The following is an 18,794-nucleotide window of genomic DNA, read 5'->3' as shown; positions in this document are numbered from 1 at the left end:
ATGGATCATGAACTACCTGGGCGGTCGGCAATCATTCGTATTATATCGAAGTAAAACCTCTAAACTCAGGAAAATTAAAAAGTGGGTTCCACAGACGGTGTCCTCTCCCCGTTACTGTTTAATTTCTATATCTCTAAACTTCCTCAACCACCGGAGGGAATTTCAGTTACCTCCTACGCAGATGACTGTACGATAACGATGTCGGGCACTGGTATCGGTGACATGTGAAGGTGAACGTTGAAAGTGAACGACTACCTCTTCGAACTTTCTTGTTTCTCCTCTGCGAGGAGCCTGGCAGTTGTTAAGAAGTAAAATGCTCTTGACAAATAAAATATCTGGCTGTGGATAGTTGTGAAAGTGAATTTGTTGCAAAGAGGAAAAATATGAACATGTTGATGGCTCGCGTTATTGAGCCGTTTTTATGTTAAGAAGTTTATTTTTTGTATAAAAAATGGAGATAATGAGGGTAACTTTGACGAAATTGTTTTCTATATGTACATACTTATATTGCATTCGATTACAGCTTAGCACATTTTTGCCAATAATGAACAAAGTTTAGATTTCGTAGTCCCCAAGGAACTTTTCTGAAGCTAAACCATCTAAGTCAAAATTACATTCCAAATATTTTTAAATCTATTACAAAGGAAATATGTATGTATATGCATTATATTATATAATATTACTAGTGACCGGACCACCCATTGCTGTTGATAAGTTATATTTGATAAATTGAAATTATTTAACTACTTTCCATTTTCTCCGTCAGCTTTACGATAAATATACCAAAGTGGTTTACGATAAATATACCAAAACTCTCTCTTGGTTTTTTTCGTACCTATTTCATGTGTTCCGAATTTTATAACTCAAATTGTTTGTTATATTCCTTTTTGTTTAACTATGATTTTTTAGTCGTTGTAGAAGTCCGATTTTGGCCATCAAGAATTCCATAATCTCATAGTAACACAATGCTTAAGTTTGAGCTAAGTTATATTAGGATATCCAGATCAAATTATCGCTTGACCAAATGACCGACCGGATAGACGGATGTTGAGCTGTGACCACGTCCATTTACGTAAAAATGTGTAAATCAGATTGTCCTTCGGTCTTGTGAATATCTGTTGCAAAAGTCTTAATTTATTTTTTTTTTTATTGTTTGCATTTGTCCGATTTTGCCTATCTACAATACAATCTCATATTGCTAACTGTAACGTATACGAACGATTTCATTTCAATTCAAATTATCGCTTGACCGAATGGACAGACGGATGGACATTGCGACAAAAATTTTCTATATAAACTATCCTATCTTTTAAGTTAGACCAAACTGCAGACGTGTGCAAAATTTCAGTAAAATTGTTCAGTAGTTTAGGCGTCAATCCCGGACAAACAACGCGACATGAAATTTTTATATACATATGGATATAGATATTGCTCCGCGGAGGAGCAAAAGACTCCAGGGGATGTGGGATCGAAAAACGAATATATAGCCCCTGCCATCCGATTATCAACCTCATCTACGCGGCACCCTCTGTATGTTTAGCAAACGAGGTTCTGGCGACCAAGTAAAGGCCGTATAACCTTCTCATCGGTATAAAAACCGGATAGATAAACTGATAACAGGTCAATCAAAATAAAATAAGTCCAGATTCGGAGCATGGATTATTTGCACTCTCCCAGAAACTTCACGTTTAGACCAAGAGCAAAGGATTTATTGTGAAATTGAAGTTAAACTATTAACTATTTTGCAACAAATATTGAAATGCATGTGAGAACTTACCTTATAAAATAATTAAAATAAATTTTTCATTTCAAATCAGCATAATTGGACAGAAATCAGCTGTTTCTGTTTACATTTTTTGTTTCCCACACGTGTGGGGAAAAGCTATGCGTTCTGAAGCTTTTTATTTTATCAAAATTGTCACAGAATACCAAAAAAATTCTTACTTGATAAAAATCTGAAAACATTTTCAATTTTTTTGTTATTTTATCAAGTGCACAGAATAGGGCTGTAAATCTTAATATTCACGTCGATGGCACACCAATACCGACTGTGAATAAACCCAAGATTTTGGTGGTCACATTTGACAGTCTGCACTCTTTCACTCCACACACGAACGCGATAATAATTAAGTACAGAGCCACAACAAAATCCTCAAGTCACTAGCCGGTAGCATTTGGGGAAAGAACAAAGAATCGTTGCTGGCCACTTACAAGGCTATCGACCGGCTGGTCGATACGCAGCACCGGTATGGTCGCCTGGATGCAGCGGCACGCTCAAGAGGTCCCTCCTACAATATGTCGACCATCTTGAACAATACACCTACCAGACTGCGGACGCAGACAGTTTCAGACACGCTCTAAACGCCATTCACAGTGGAGCCATTGACATCTTCCTTGACTCCTTTCCAGTGAATGGCGTCCTTGGAACCAAACCACCACATTTAGCGGACGAAGAGCTGGAGTTGCCGCGTGAAAGCAGAGTGACCCTTGCGTAACTTCGATCTGGATATTATAGCATGTTAAACTCCTACTTATCGAGATTGAACCCCGACATACAAAATACATGTCATGCATGCAACGAGTCCCACATGACACTAACCACCTTTTTCATGCCCAACGAACCCTACTCATCTAACACCTCTTTCCCTTTGTTGTTTTATGTTTCCTGGGCCTCCCGTGAGAAGACCTAGTAAATCGTTACAACAACATGAACATTGGGTTTCTTAACTCTCTTCTATCTTCGTTGTTGATTCCTCCAATATCGATTCGAAAACATATTCGTCAACGTTAATGATTTCTTCCTCCATTGTCACTGCTTGTAACTCGGCTTTCAACCCATTCGTTGCTAAACCTCATTGCTCCAACTACTTTTTAAGTTGTGGTATCTTTAATTCACAGAATTTGGCCAATACCTCTTATGGAATTTTTGTCAATCCCACTTCTGACACCAATTGTAACGGATTTTCAACATCTGGACAACTCTTTCTTTAGAATTGTCCTTATTAGAACCATGTCTTGCTGCCAGACCGGCAGCCCTTACATAGACGATTGTGGGCGATACATTCCCACGCGAACATTCTGACACAACTCAAAAGAGAGTTGGAACAACGAGGCTTAGCGTTGGTATTAATACTTCCCATGCGTATAATAAATACTGGTGGATAATCTTCTATCTTCGTTGTTGATTCCTCCAATATCGATTCGAAAACATATTCGTCAACGTTAATGATTTCTTCCTCCATTGTCACTGCTTGTAACTCGGCTTTCAACCCATTCGTTGCTAAACCTTATTGCTCCAACTACTTTTTAAGTTGTGGTATCTTTAATTCACAGAATTTGGCCAATACCTCTTATGGAATTTTTGTCAATCCCACTTCTGACACCAATTGTAACGGATTTTCAACATCTGGACAACTCTTTCTTTAGAATTGTCCTTATTAGAACCATGTCTTGCTGCCAGACCGGCAGCCCTTACATAGACGATTGTGGGCGATACATTCCCACGCGAACATTCTGACACAACTCAAAAGAGAGTTGGAACAACGAGGCTTAGCGTTGGTATTAATACTTCCCATGCGTATAATAAATACTGGTGGATAATCGCCAAATAGTGCGTATGACTTCAACCAGCAAGTAATCACTACTCAGCAACTCAACAACACCGGCAGCAGCAGCAACAATTAATATAAGTATATTCAAATTCTGAATAAAAGACAAAATTGCACAAAGCAGCCGGCAAATAACAAGGTTTATTCTACGAATATAGATATTTTAATTATTTCTAAACAACTATACATATTTTTCAGGTATCGGATGATGTACAACAAATTACATCGGACTTTTGGAGTAGCGGTTTCACTACTTATTTTCGACGTGCTCAACACAGAGTCTCCAATGGATCTACACAATGGATACCTAACATAGAAACAGAGATCGAGAAAACAATATTGAGGTGCAGAAGTTGTTCATCCTGCTTCTGATTTGACTATGCAGAAATTACCCTGCAAGACGAGTATAGTTACTTATCTTATGGAATATTGGTTACCAGTAAAAAAAGATTGTATTATTTTACTGGTCTCTCTTGTTCAAGTGCAAGAAAAAAGTTACCATTTCTCCTCTTTTAGGCATGTCGGTGTGATTATCTTGCTCGGTCTCTCTCATTGATTTTGGTGCAAATCCTGCATATGTCTCTCTGCTCTAATTTTTCTTTGTTTTGGAAAGGCATATGTCACTCTGTGGTTAGCGGAGCCCTCTGTAGTGGTTTTTTATTTAATCAGCCATCTATCAGTGGAGATTGTTGGATTTATTATTTTCAGGGTCACCCCATAATATATCAATATATTGGTAATTTGTTGGGTTACCGTTTCGTTACTTAAATTTGGTTCATTGGTCTTCATTCTATAGGTCACCTACTTTTCCGTTTGAAAACGAAAAATGTAAATTGTTTTATTTTTATTTTATATACTAATATTATAAAGAGGAAAGGTTTGTTTTTTTGTTTGTTTGTCTCGAATAGGCTCCGAAACTACTGAACTGATTTGAAAAATTCTTTACCGTTGGAAAGCTATACTATCCCTGAGTGACATAGGCTATATTTAGTTTAAAAAATAAATAGGGTTCCTTACCAAATCTCCGATAATGTAAAAAAAATACCAAAAAACTTTCTTTAATCGCGAATGCAGCGAAAACGATTGAAGATATAACAAAGTGATGTAGTACAATTTTGTAGAACTTATCATTTTCTAAAAAAAATTAATTAAAATGCCACTACTTGAAAAGGCTCTTTATTAGTACCTTAGTATTAAACCTTATCGAAATAAATGATTTATCATTTAAGATCGCTTGAAAACCTTTATATAACTTTTTGAATTATTAGATTCTGACATTCCATTCAAAATATATCACGAGTTAAAAATTTTGAAAAGCCGCTCGGCGGCTAACTATGCGTTGTAGAGTTGTAGGCGTCACTCGGGCACGGGGGTACGAGAGGGGGCTTAAGAGCACTCGCGCGGTCGGCTCCCTACTGAATGGTCCTGTGCGGAATTAAAACAAATTGTCGCTTGATAATTCTTCTTCTTCCTGACTGGCCTAGACACCGCTTACGCGGTTATAGCCGAGTCCACAACAGCGCGCCACGCATCTCTCCTTTTGACAGTTTAGCGCCAATTGGAAATACCAAGTGAAGACAGGTCCCTCTCCACCTGGTCCTTCCATCGGAGTGTAGGTCTCGCTCTTCCTCGTCTTCCACCAGCGGGTACTGCATCGAATACTTTCAGAGCTGGAGCACTTTCATCCATTCGAACAACATGACCTAGCCGGCGTAGCCGCTGTTTTTTTATTCGCTGGACTATGTCTATGTCGTCGAATAACACATACAGCTCATCGTTCCATCGCCTGCGGTATTCACCGTTGCCAATGTTTAAGGGACCATAAATCTTCCGCAAAACCTTTCTCTCGAAAACTCCTAGTGCCGTCTCATCGGATGTTGACACCGTCCACGCTTCTGCACCGTAAAGTAGGACGGGACTGATGAGAGACTTGTAGAGTTTGGTTTTTGTTCGTCGAAAGAGGACTTTACTTTTCAATTGCCTACTTAGTCCATAGTAGCACCTGTTGGCAAGAGTGATTCTGCGTTGGATTTCCAGGCTGACATTGTTATTGCTGTTAATGTTGGTTCCCAGGTAGATGAAATTATCTACAACTTCAAAGTTATGACTGTCAACAGTGACGTGGGAGCCAAGACGCGAATGCGCTGACTGTTTGTTTGATGACAGGAGATATTTCGTCTTGTCCTCGTTCACCACCAGACCCATACGCTTCGCTTCCTTATCCAGTCTGGAAAAAGCAGAACTAACGGCGCGAATGTTGTTTCCAATGATATCGATATCATCGGCGTACGCCAGTAGCTGTACACTCTTATAGAAGATTGTACCTTCTCTTTTTAGCTCTGCCGCTCGTATTATTTTCACCAGCATCAGGTTAAAGAAATCACACGAGAGTGAGCCACCTGGTCTGAAACCTCGTCTGGTATCGAACGGCTCGCAGAGGTCCTTCCCGATCCTGACGGAGCTTTTGGTGTTGCTCAACGTCACCTTACACAGCAATACGCTCGACAGAACCTTATACGCGATGTTGAGGAGGCTTATCCCACGGTAATTGGCGCAAATTGTGGGGTCTCCCTTTTTGTGTATTGGGCAGAGTACACTGAGATTTCAATCGTCAGGCATGCTTTCTTCCGACCATATTCTGCAAAGAAGCTGATGCAAGCATCTTATCAGCTCTTCGCCGCCGTATTTGAATAGCTCGGCCGGTACTTCATCGGCCCCCGCCGCCTTATTGTTCTTCAAGCGGGTAATTGCTATTCGAATTTCTTCACGGTCGGGCAATGGAACATCTGCTCCATCGTCGTCGATTGGGGAATCGGGTTCGCCATCTCCTGGTGTTGTACTTTCACTGCCATTCAGCAGGCTGGAGAAGTGTTCCCTCCACAAACTCAGTATACTCTGGTCATCAATAACTAGATCACCTCTGGGGGTCCTACAGGAGTGCGCTCCGGTCTTGAAACCATCAGTTAGTCGCCGGATCTTTTCGTAAAATTTTCGAGCATTACCCCTGTCGGCCAGCTTGTCAAGCTCTTCATACTCACCCATTTCGGCCTCTTTCTTTTTTTGTCTGCAAATGCGTCTCGCTTCCCTCTTCAGCTCTCGGTATCTTTCCCATCCCGCTCGTGTTGCGGTCGATCGCAACATTGCGAGGTAGGCAATCTGTTTTCTCTCCACAACGAGACGACAATCCTCATCATACCAGCTGTTTTTTTGACTTTTCCGAAAACCAATGGTTTCGGTTGCAGCTGTACGTAAGGAGTTTGATATGCCGTCCCACAGCTTCCTTATACCGAGATGCTGATGAGTGCTCTCAGAGAGCAGGAGTGCAAGTCGAGTAGAAAATCGTTCGGCTGTCGGTTGTGATTGCAGCTTCTCGATGTCGAACCTTCCTTGAGTTTGTTGACGTGTGCGCTTTTCTACACAGAGGCGGGTGCGTATCTTAGCTGCTACAAGATAGTGGTCCGAGTCGATGTTGGGACCACGAAGTGTACGCACATCAAAAACACTGGAGACATGTCGTCCATCTATCACAACATGATCGATCTGGTTGCGAGTGATTCGATCCGGGGACTGCCAAGTAGCTTCATGGATTTTCTTATGCTGGAATCTAGTACTATAGACGACCATATTTCGGGCCCCGGCGAAGTCGATCAGCCTCAGACCGTTTGGTGATGTTTCGTCATGGAGGCTGAATTTTCCGACTGTTGTGTCAAAGACACCTTCTTTACCCACCCTAGCGTTGAAATCGCCAAGCACGATTTTGACATCGTGGCGGGGGCACATAGGTACGTTCTAGGCGCTCATAGAAGGTATCTTTGATCACTTCGTCCTTCTGTTCCGTCGGGGCGTGGGCGCAAATCAGCGATATGTTGAAGAACCTCGCTTTGATGCGGATTGTGGCTAGACGTTCATCCACCGGAGTGAATGCCAGGACTCTACGACGGTGTCTCTCTCCCACCACGAATCCCACGCCGAATTTGCGCTCCTTTATATGGCCGCTGTAGTAGATGTCACAAGGACCCACCTTCTTCCGTCCTTGTCCCGTCCATCGCATTTCTTGGATTGCGGTGATGTCAGCATTTACTCTTACGAGGACATCAACCAGCTGGGTCCGGACATTCCAGGTGCATGCCCTTAATTCGTAGTCCTTTAAACGTGTGCAGTGGTCGTCATCAAAATTGGGGTCTCTCATCCGAGGCTGTTTTTTTCTTTTCATTGGGGGGTGTTTTTATGTGGTGGATCCCAAAAACTACGCACAACCGCATAAGCGGGTTTCGCCTTCTCTCTTTAGCTCGCTTCCAAACGGATGTCTGTTGGATACCCAGAGGATACTTGGTCTAAGACCTGAAGTCGTGAGCTCTTGAGCCACATGTAAAAGAATCGTTCCTGGCCACTCCCAAGTGAATGACAGTCAGAAACTTTCCTCACTTACGTGAACTTCTACATATGACTCCATCCTCCTTGATAATAATATAATATAAAAATGAATTGCTGTTCGTTTGTGCAGCAAAAAAACGAGAACGGCCAAACCGACCTGGCTAATTTTAGTCTTGAAATATTCGTGGAGAGCAGGAAAAAGATTAGATAGTGAGTAAATATGGAAAAATTGCGAGGAAGATAATAATAAAAGAATTTTATTCGCGTTGACAAGAAAAATATAAAAAGAGAAAACAAAAAAATAATATTTTGAAGGTTATCATTGTAGCTTTGTTAAAATATTTTTGTTATTGTTCAATTGTATAAGATTTTGTCGATAGCCCAAAACAATTTGTAACAAATAAGGAAAGGCTAAGTTCGCGTCCAACCGAACATTTTATACTCTCGCAATTTATTGATGTAATTTTATTAAGATAACACACAATTTGGCCTATATATTCGGCATAAAGTCCAATATAAAATCATCACATATAGTATATGAGGGCTGATGTAATTCCAGAACCAATTTTACTCATTTTCAACAGCAAGATTAACGGGAATAGGGGCAACTGGGCACCTATTAGTAGGCAAACAAACGGCACATTCGGCCTTGAAATTACTCCTAAATTGCAAATGAACGAAACACCAGTCGGCAAAATCGCCAAAAATAGCGCTTTAACGAAGACTTTTCAAATATTCAAGAAGTCGCTGGAGGTACTGCACAGGACTTTAAAAGATCTTGATTGCCGATGAACGTTTTTGGTGGAGCCAGGATTCTGTTAGCAGGTGATTTACGCCAGACTCTTCCAATTATTCCTGGATCAACTGTTATTGACGGGCTAATCGCATGCCTAAAATCATTTAATTTGTGGCGACATATAAAGAATCGCCAATTAACAACTAACATATGAGTGTTTTTGCAATAATATCAAATTGCGATTGTAGAAGCAGTTGGCAGTTGACACCTCGATGGTTTAATAGCATTTTCAACAGATTTCTGTCACTTCATTGACTCGAAAGAGAAGTTTTCCTGACATGAAACCTCAATATGATAACCATTAATGACTGATTGAGTGACCTATATTGGTGGTAAAAAAAAGATATCGATGATCTTAATGCGACAATTAAGAATTTCGGTCCAAGAGAGTTGACACAGCTACCAACCAGGTTTACGTAGTCAATTATCACAAGCTATTTAAAATTTCCGGTACTATCACCACTCACTTTGCAATTAAAAGTAGTGTGAGTTGTCATCATGCTGCGTAACATAAATCAACCTCGAGTAATCAATATCGTCGCCGAAGCCAAGATTGGCCCAACTTAATTTAATGTATATTATAATTGTATGATGTATATACATTTATAAATTAGTATGGTATAGTATTTTAAATTTTTAATAATCATTATAGATTAATTTTTAAATATTACCATTTCAGTACAAAGTGAACTGTAATTTTTACAAACGTTTTTGCAGCTATCATTTATACATAGACAAAATTTATATATTTTACAAATAAACAATACAAATAAAATTCAACTACTATTACGACTGTTATTAGTATTCGAACATTCATTTGTATAATTTAACAATATTTTACATTTAAATCTAATTCATAATTTATATCAATTCATAATTCAAAATGAATACATTAGTACTAAACGCGAACGATTTCCTTATAACCATTCTGAAAGGTTCCAACGAAACTACTCAACCAATATTGTTTGATGTCAATTCCACACAATCCTATCTCATATGTACATCATAAAAGTGTTCAGCTCATCGGAAAAAGGTTGTGCAACCGCTAATCTAAATGTCCAATGGGATTTGTTGTTGTATTGTTTATCATGCCTGAAAAATATTACAAATATAAATTGTTATTAACGATTAGAAAATATGTATATATTTGTATTCGTAGTACAAACCTTGGAAAAGTTGTAGCTATTGTAATCCTCCATTTGTGCAAAGTATTTGTGTTTATGGACTGAGTAGGCAATTGAAAAGTTAAGTCCTCTCTCGATGAACAGAAACTAAATTCTACAAGTCCCTCATCATTCCCGTCCTACTTTATGGTGGAGAAGCGTGGACAGTGTCAACATCCGGTGAGACGGCACTAGGTTTTGCGGAAGATTTATGGTCCCTTAAACATTAGCAACGGCGAATACTGCATAAGATGAAATGATGAGCTGTATGTGTTGTTCGACGACATAGGCATAGTCCAGCGAATAAAAAGACAGCGGCTACGCGGGCTTGGTCATGTTGTTCGAATGGACGAAAGCGCCTCAGCTCTGAAAGTTTTCGATGCGGTACCCGCTGGTGGAAGCCGAGGAGGAGGGAGACCTCCACTCCGATGAAAGGACCAGGTGGAGAAGGACCTGTCTTCACTTGGTATTACCAATTGACGAACAAACTAACAAAAGGAGAGATGCGTGGCGCGCTGTTGTGGACTCGGCTATAACCGCGTAAGCAGAAGAAGATTTGTGTTTTCAATATCTGAAATGGATAATGAAAATATAAGTAATGCTAAAAAGCAAACGTATATATATATATATCTACAGAGCTTAATGCTTGTAATAACTTAACAAAAAATAAACCACTTTTTAACATCAAAATACAAATTATTCTAAATAAATATTTTGGACACAATGCAACAGATGCATTCTTGTACATACATACATATGTATGTAAATCTTAATACGCACTAACTCAACATGCACATATACGCATTTATATTTACCATTGTTTTCTGCGCTGTTGTTGTTATATATTACACCAATTCTAAATCCATAAACCTGAAATTATTTAAAATTACTAATTTGTATTATGTATTAAAAATACATGAAACATACCTCCACCAATTTCACCCTCACCTCCTTGCTCCTCCTTTGCTGTGCACACACGTATAACTAAAATGAAATGAAATTTAAATTATAAAAACAAATAACAAAAGTAACACAAATAATGCATTTATAAGATGGATAAATATCCAAAAACACTTAACAAAATAAAAGAAATGTTAAAAACGCACTTACATCCATTCACCAAAAATTTTATTTTGAGATGAACAGCGGCCATGACGGCGATTTTTGAACGGTTCAGTGTATCTCTCTCTTACACATACAAAAATTAGGGCTAATGAATTTTGCTACTCTAACTACCGAGATTGCCCCTTAGCTACAAAATGTTAGCAATGTGTATGTATTAGTAAAAGCTGAAAAAATTTGCATGTGTAGTGGTGTATGAGTTAGCTCCGTCTTGTAGGGTATTAAGCTGAACTTACAATTTATCATTTTCAATATTATGATTGTTAATTTATACATTTTGAACGTTCGCAATAGCACTAAATTGATTAATATAAATGTAAAATATTGTTAAATTAGCATCTATAAACAAATGAATGTACGAATGTTTGTAACAATCGTAATAGTAGTGAAATTTAATTTGCATTGTCATAAAAATTTAATAATTAATACTGACTTTATATGTAATATATGTAAATTTGGCAATGTATAAATGATAGCTACAAAAAGTTTGTAAAAATTAAAGTTTCATACAATTAAATAAATATAAATAAAACAATTTCAATTTTTCATTTTAAACGAAAAAGGAGGTGACCTATAGAATGAAGGCATGGAGACCAATGAAACAAATTTAAGTAGCGAAACGGTTACCCAACAAATTACCAATATATTGATTTATTATGGGGTGACCCTGAAAATAATAAATCCAACAATCTCCACTGATAGATGGCTGATTAAATAAAAAACCACTACAGAGGGCTCCGGTAACCACAGAGTGACATATGCCTTTCCAAAACAAATAAAAATTAGAGCAGAGAGACATATGCAGGATTTGCACCAAAATCAATGAGAGAGACCGAGCAAGATAATCACACCGACATGCCTAAAAGAGGAGAAATGGTAACTTTTTTCCTGCACTTGAACAAGAGAGACCAGTAAAATAATACAATCTTTTTTTACTGGTAACCAATACACCAGCAGGAGTATTGTAAGGGATTTCCAAAATATGCCGTTTACGCTGAAACTCTACCCTGAGTTCGATCACTGGATCGTCAAATAAAAGTCACTATTTAATAGCTATACACATATCTTTATTTCTAAATCCTTATAACTTAACACTTTATTACTCAATACTCTGCTTTCCAACTCTAACTTATAACTTGCTTACACTTTACTAGAAAACTCTCTCCTTAGAATTGTCCTTATACTATGTTTACATATAACGAGATTATATCCATTTACGAGCTTAACTCGATAATCTGTAATTAAGAAACGAGATTTCCCATACAAAATTCCTCTCTGGATAATCCGAGATTATAAAATTATCTCGTTTTATACAACTAGATTTTCGGTGTTATTCCTAGGTTTATCGATAATTTTGCGAAGAAAAGGAGAAATGTCAAATGAAAATGTAAAAACAATGGCCGACAGCGAGAGAAATATGTGTAATACAACAACAAATGCAACACATTTGACAATTGATAATCTCATTTGGCTAAATGTAAACGGTTAGATTATTGAGCGAGCTTAGAACGAGATTATTTTCATATGTAAACATACTATTACACGACAACTCTTTTATTAGAACTGTCTGTTGATACCAGCCCGGCAGTCCTTATATAGTCGATTTTTGGCAATACATCACAGCTCGAACATTCTGGCAACTACGAATATCGATGTCTGGATAAATCTGGCAAGTTATCGATTTCGATTGTTGATTATTTCTTCTTGTATTAATTTTCGTTACAGTAACCTGCAAGACAGGTACCGGCGAATTCTTCGGTGAAAGTCGAATGAAAGTTTCTATGCGATTCTTAAGGGCGAATTGACAAAAATACCATTTCTTGCACATTACATTCATCATTTAACAATTCACAACTCTGTGAATGATCTTGGTACAATCACGGATGAAAGACCCAAAACAAAACTACCGTTGCACTTTCCGTACTGTTCTTGGTACTATAACGGATGAAAGACCCAAAACTGCGAACTAACACCCATATTATGTATCTATAATAGCCTGAATTCACTCGCCTTCAGGCTATCGTACCCCGAAAAATACATTAAGAAAGGCTACTAACGAATATAACAGGCTACTGATCGCCAGTCGCCATTTTTTTGCATACTATCTAATCCCTGCAAAACAGGTACCCTCGAATTCTTTCGTGAAATGCCAGGGAGCGGTACCCACAGTTTCAATGAAAGTTTCTATGCCATTCTTAAGGGCGAATTGACAAAAGTACACGAAACTCTTGTGTACGTGTGATCGTTCATCCCTTTCTTGCACATTACATTCATCATTTAGCAATGATTTACCTCTTGCACAATTTGGGGAATGGTATTGGTACTATCACTAATGAAAGACCCAAAACTGCGAACCAAAACAACATGTGCACTTCCAGTACTGTTCTTGGTACTATCACGGCTGAAAGACCCAAAACTGCGAACCAAAACTGCACGTGCACTTTCAGTACTGCGACCCACAAAAGCCCAGAAACTAAACCCGCTATTTTCGGTTAGTTCTACCAAAATCCCAAATGAGAATTTAATAACAAAATCATTAGTTATATTTCATATTTATTTAAAATATCATGCCATTTAGGTGTTTATTATTATATTTACTTTATAAATAGTGTATTATCGTACTACACTATATACATATGTAAACGTATTGAATATTTGAACAATTTTTGCTATCTGACAAAGGCTGGAGGAAGAGTGGCAAATGTCAAATACCCCGAGCGGCCTAGAATTGTAAGCTGCGCACATTATGTGAGGACTATTTTGGTTTCTTTAGGAGTTTTTATAAGATCTGTTTTTTCATTAATTTCACTAGTACTAGATTAAGTTTTTAAATTTTTATGATCACAAACATTAACTTAACTTTTACCTTTAATTTCTGTGCTTTAGCGGCTAATGGCACGACCAACTGAGGTGCCGGTAAGTTCAAAAATACTGCCACTGCTTTGCCCTCTAGATCATTGCCAAAACCCAGTTAACACACGTCGCGATGATAAACGGTTATAAAAGCACCCAAACCATGTCGTTCCAATTCTTCACGTGCTTGTTTTGACCAAAAGGTTTAATTGCACGTAAAAAAGTGACATTAAACCTAATATCTGGTGTGTAAATGATTTGTGTTCCATGTAGCAGCTTTTGCATCCATAGTTTTGGATTTGCTTGCAGCACATATTCCATCGCTTCGAAAGTTCTACGCTGCTACCATAAGTGACACCAATAAGTTTGCGTACCTTTAACGCGCCATATGAGGTTTGAAATATCTGTATTGAAAATTGATTAGGATTTAAGGCAAGATAATATTATTATATTCAACAATTATTTACGTATTCAATGGTTTCGCCATTGATGTTGACCATTGTTGGCGTAGCTTCTATTGCGTGCTTCGAATTGACAGTACAATGAAGTATTATTGTATCACCCTCTTCAATTCCATATTTTGGCTTTAGTAAACTTTTATTTTACGTTTTACTTATTTAAAAATGCGTGCTTCAATAATTTAAACTTTAATTAAGCTGCAGATCACTGATTTAAATAAAACACGCAAAATAATACTTCACAAGCAGCCACGATATAGCTCAAAACAAAATTTGTTTAAACACGAGAACTTTGGTTGTTTCTTTCTATCATTCAGGGTGCTGTACGAAAGAAGAGTTGAGGTAAATGTTTATGTACATTTCGCCCTTTGTTGCATATGTGTGTATGTAGTGGTGTTATTAAAATTTCTTTGAATGTATTGGAGTTTCAGTAACCATGACTTGCTGGGTTACTATCAACCCTTATTACAGTATCCAAATATGTCAAAAGCAGGATTCTGATCAATACCAGTTTCTTCATTAAAGATTGTAGTTTTAAATAAAGCAGTATACTATATTCAGATGGCGAAGAAATTGTAAATACATTTAAAAAATCTATTTACATTAATATATAATTGAATGAGTTGCTTTTTAAATATTATTTAAAAAATGCAAAACTATGGAATGTTTTTGAAGCCAAAATAAATATATTCAGGTCACCACATAGGATTGGAAAAGAATAGCAAAAGCTAATATTTTAATAATACTATATTTATGAGCAATTTGCAAAATTTGAATTACTTCTGAGGTATAGATATTAATACACAGATGTTGCAGTTCTTTTTTAGGTGTGTTCAATTCATACAACGGATTACATCAGGAAATTCTGTTTGATTGCTTAATATTTATTATTTTAGTTGTATTTTGCTCTTATACACTTATGCTACATTTTATATGTTTGCTTCATATTTTCTGTTGCATCACTTCTTCTTGAGAGAGAGAGAGATGGCGCACTATCGTCGATTCGGCTATAACCGGTTAAACGGTTGCAACGCCAATCACACACATCACTTCTGTAAGAATCGCTGACATTGTATTTAAGTTGTGAAATTCCGAAGCCATTCCCTTGACCTTTCTGAAGAATCGTAGCGCTGCTTAAATCTTCAGAATTGGAGAGACAGCAGTTGATCGGTTGATAGATTTAAAATGCGGCCAACAAGTATGAAAATGCTTTGTTTAATCTATTTGAAAATATTCAAAATATAGTAAACATAACAAATAACAACATTTTAATTATTAGCGTACTTCATAAATGAAATATTTGGAACGATCTCTAATTAGCCGTCGAATTAATACGACATTCAAGCTTTCTTCCCGACTCATGAAAAATAATTAATAACAACTCATTATAGTTCTTTTTCATATTTTGATTCAAATAAAATATTTTTGTTCACGTATTTGTATTTTTAACTGCACAAATTGTCACTCACATTTGAACAATGCTGCCAAATACTTTCAAAATAATTGTCAAAAATGTAAACTCAGGGCTGTTATCTGCGTATTCTTGGCAACTGAGACAAATAGCTTATCGTAATAAAAAATGTAGACTCAGTAGATAAGGCTACTACAATGGTGATTATTCGCTAGTAGCCTTACACAATAGAGGTGTAAAACTCCACGTGCACTTTCAGTACTGCGACCCACAAAAGCCCATAAACTATACCCGCTATTTACGGTTAGTTCTACCAAAATCCCAAATGAGAATTGAATAACATAATAATTAATTATATTTCATATTTATTGAAAATATCATGCCATTTAGGTTTTTATTATTATATTTACTTTATACATGTATTATCGTACTACACTATATACATACATATGTAAAACGTATTGAATAGTTGGACAATTTTTGATATCTGACACAGGCTGGAGGAAGAGTAGCAAATGTCAAATACTCCGTGCGGCCTGGAAGTGTAATCTGCGCACATTATGTGAAGACTCTTTTGGTTTCTTTAGGAGTTTTTGTAAGATCCGTTTTTTTATTAATTTCACTAGTACTGGATTCATCCAATTTCTGGGAGGAGGGCTTCTATAAAATATAAAGTAAAATTTGAATTTTTACAACATAAAAGTTGGTAATAATTACCTTATGTTTCAGGAATTTTAAATCTAACACGGGCAACGTTCTAGTCATAACATCCAAGCTCTTGCTGTAGTATTTCCATTGAACTAATTTCGGTGAATCCATGTCCTTGTAAAGCGATACAACAACATTATGATTCCTCAATGAAATCAAAAAAAAAAAAATGAATCACAAAAATGCTCCAAATTAAACATACAAGAATATCTTAAATTTTTATGATCACAAACATTCACTTAAATTTACCCTCTGATTTCTATGTTTCAGCTGATGGTATAGCCAACTGAGGTGCCGGCAAGTCCAAAAATACTGCATCTGCTTTGCCCTCTAGCTCATTGGCAAAACCCAGTTGACACACATCGCGATGATAAACGGTTACAAAATCACCTAAACTATGTCGTTCCAATTCTCGTGCTTGTGTTGACCAAAAGCTTTAATTGCACTTAAAAAAGTGACATTAAACCTAATATCTGGTGTGTAAATGATTTGTGTTCCATGTAGCAGCGTTTGCATCCATAGTTCTGGATTTGCTTACAGCACATATTCCATCGTTTAGAAAGTTCTACGCTGCTACCATAAGTGACACCAATAAGTTTGCGTACCTTTAACGCGCCATATGAGGTTTGAAATATCTGTATGGAAAATTGATTAGGATTTAAGGCAAGATAATATTATTATATTCAACAATTATTTACGTATTCAATGGTTTCGCCATTGATGTTGACCATTGTTGGCGTAGCTTCTATTGCGTGCTTCGAATTGACAGTGCAATGAAGTATTACTGTATCACTTCCATGTTTTGGCTTTAGAAAACTTTTATTTTACGTTTTAATAATTTAAACTTTAATTAGGCTGCAGATCACTGATTTAAATAAAACACGCAAAATAATACTTCAAAAGCAGCCATGATATAGCTCAAAACAAAATTTGTTCAAACACTAGAACTTTGGTTGTTTCTTTCTATCATTCAGGGTGCTGTACGAGAGAAGAGTTGAGGTAAATGTTTATGCACATTTTGCTCTTTGTTGCATATGTGTGATGTAGTGGTGTTATTTAAAATTCTTTGAATGTGTTGGACCGCTTTCACACTTGCAATTTTTGTCGCGGCAATTCTTAGTTTTATAGGAGGGGGGGGAGAGTAGAATCGCGCCGAGTCTGCTGTGTTCAGGCAACACGCTTTGTGTTCTTATTCGTAACAGTTCGCTGCTACGTAACAGTGTTGCATTTGCACACATTTTAAAATTAATGTTTACAATATACAGTTGATCTCCTTTTTACACGGTTTATTTTTGCACGGTTTTTATTTACACGGTTTTACTTTTTTTACACGGATTTTTTATTTTAATTGTATACTTTTTTACAATAAAATCAAAATTCCTAACGTCAATACGTCACAAATCTATTGCTGTTAATAGAATAAATGCTAAATTAGGTTTAAACTAAAAAATTAAGCTGTATGAAGAAGTAAGAAAAAAGAAGACACAGCGATTAATGACGAAACTTTGAAATGTATTATTTTTTTACCATTCCCAGAATAGTTGTTGTTTGTTCCTTCTAACAGTAATATGTACATACATACAATACCAGAAAAGTCTGTAACAACAACAACAGTGAATATTCTCACTGTACGAATAGATAGATTTTCATGTAAAATTAGATCTTTTTTACACGTTTTCTATTTTTTGTTGCACGATTTTTTTCTTAAATTGGTCCCAATAGTGAGTTTTATATAAAAATTTGATTTTTTTTGCACGGTTTTTTTTTACACGAGTAATTTACTGTCCCAGTTAACCGTGCAAAAAGAAGATCAACTGTATTTGAAAATTTGAATTTAATCATTTAATTTTGTATGTAATTTGCAAATACATATAGAAATATGCATAATATAATTAAAATGTGCTAGAAAATTGAGAATAACGATAAAAATTAGTTAATGAAATGTATTTTTTTGCTTGGAAACGATGCGTACAAGAAGTTGAGAAAATTATATGAAAGAGAATGACAGAAAATCACGAACAGAGTTGTCGAACAAGAATTGCTCGTGTGAACGCAAGGGGCGATAGCAAAATAGAATCGCCCGAGAATTAGCAACAGAAGTTGCCTGTGTGAAAGTGGACTTGGACTTTCAATACCCATGACTTGCTAGTTATAGATAAATCTATCTATTCATCTATCCATTGTCGTTTCTGGTTTGTTCTAGTAACCAATATCGTTACACTATGTTACACCTAAACCCTTGTTTATTTGCAGATATTGAGTCGTGGGAAAATAATTTGAACCATTATACAAATACACACG

At 36.7% G+C, this 18,794-nt stretch overlaps 1 long non-coding RNA gene across 1 annotated transcript; it reads right to left on the bottom strand.

Moving 5' to 3' along the window:
• Positions 1-9,457: 9,457 nt before the first annotated feature.
• LOC128923087 (uncharacterized) lies at positions 9,458-11,457 on the bottom strand. The gene is made up of 5 exons (XR_008472161.1): positions 11,052-11,457; positions 10,869-10,925; positions 10,757-10,811; positions 9,945-10,512; positions 9,458-9,870 (listed from the first exon to the last, which is right to left on the bottom strand). It is a non-coding gene; the product is annotated as an uncharacterized LOC128923087 (long non-coding RNA).
• Between the last annotated feature and the right edge of the window lie 7,337 nt (positions 11,458-18,794).

The sequence above is a fragment of the Zeugodacus cucurbitae genome, chromosome X (genome assembly GCF_028554725.1).
Source record: "Zeugodacus cucurbitae isolate PBARC_wt_2022May chromosome X, idZeuCucr1.2, whole genome shotgun sequence".
In the NCBI taxonomy this organism is placed as follows: Eukaryota; Metazoa; Arthropoda; class Insecta; order Diptera; family Tephritidae; genus Zeugodacus; species Zeugodacus cucurbitae.
The sequence above is the reverse complement of the archived record's forward strand: the minus strand, read 5'-3'. Positions and strand labels throughout refer to the sequence as shown.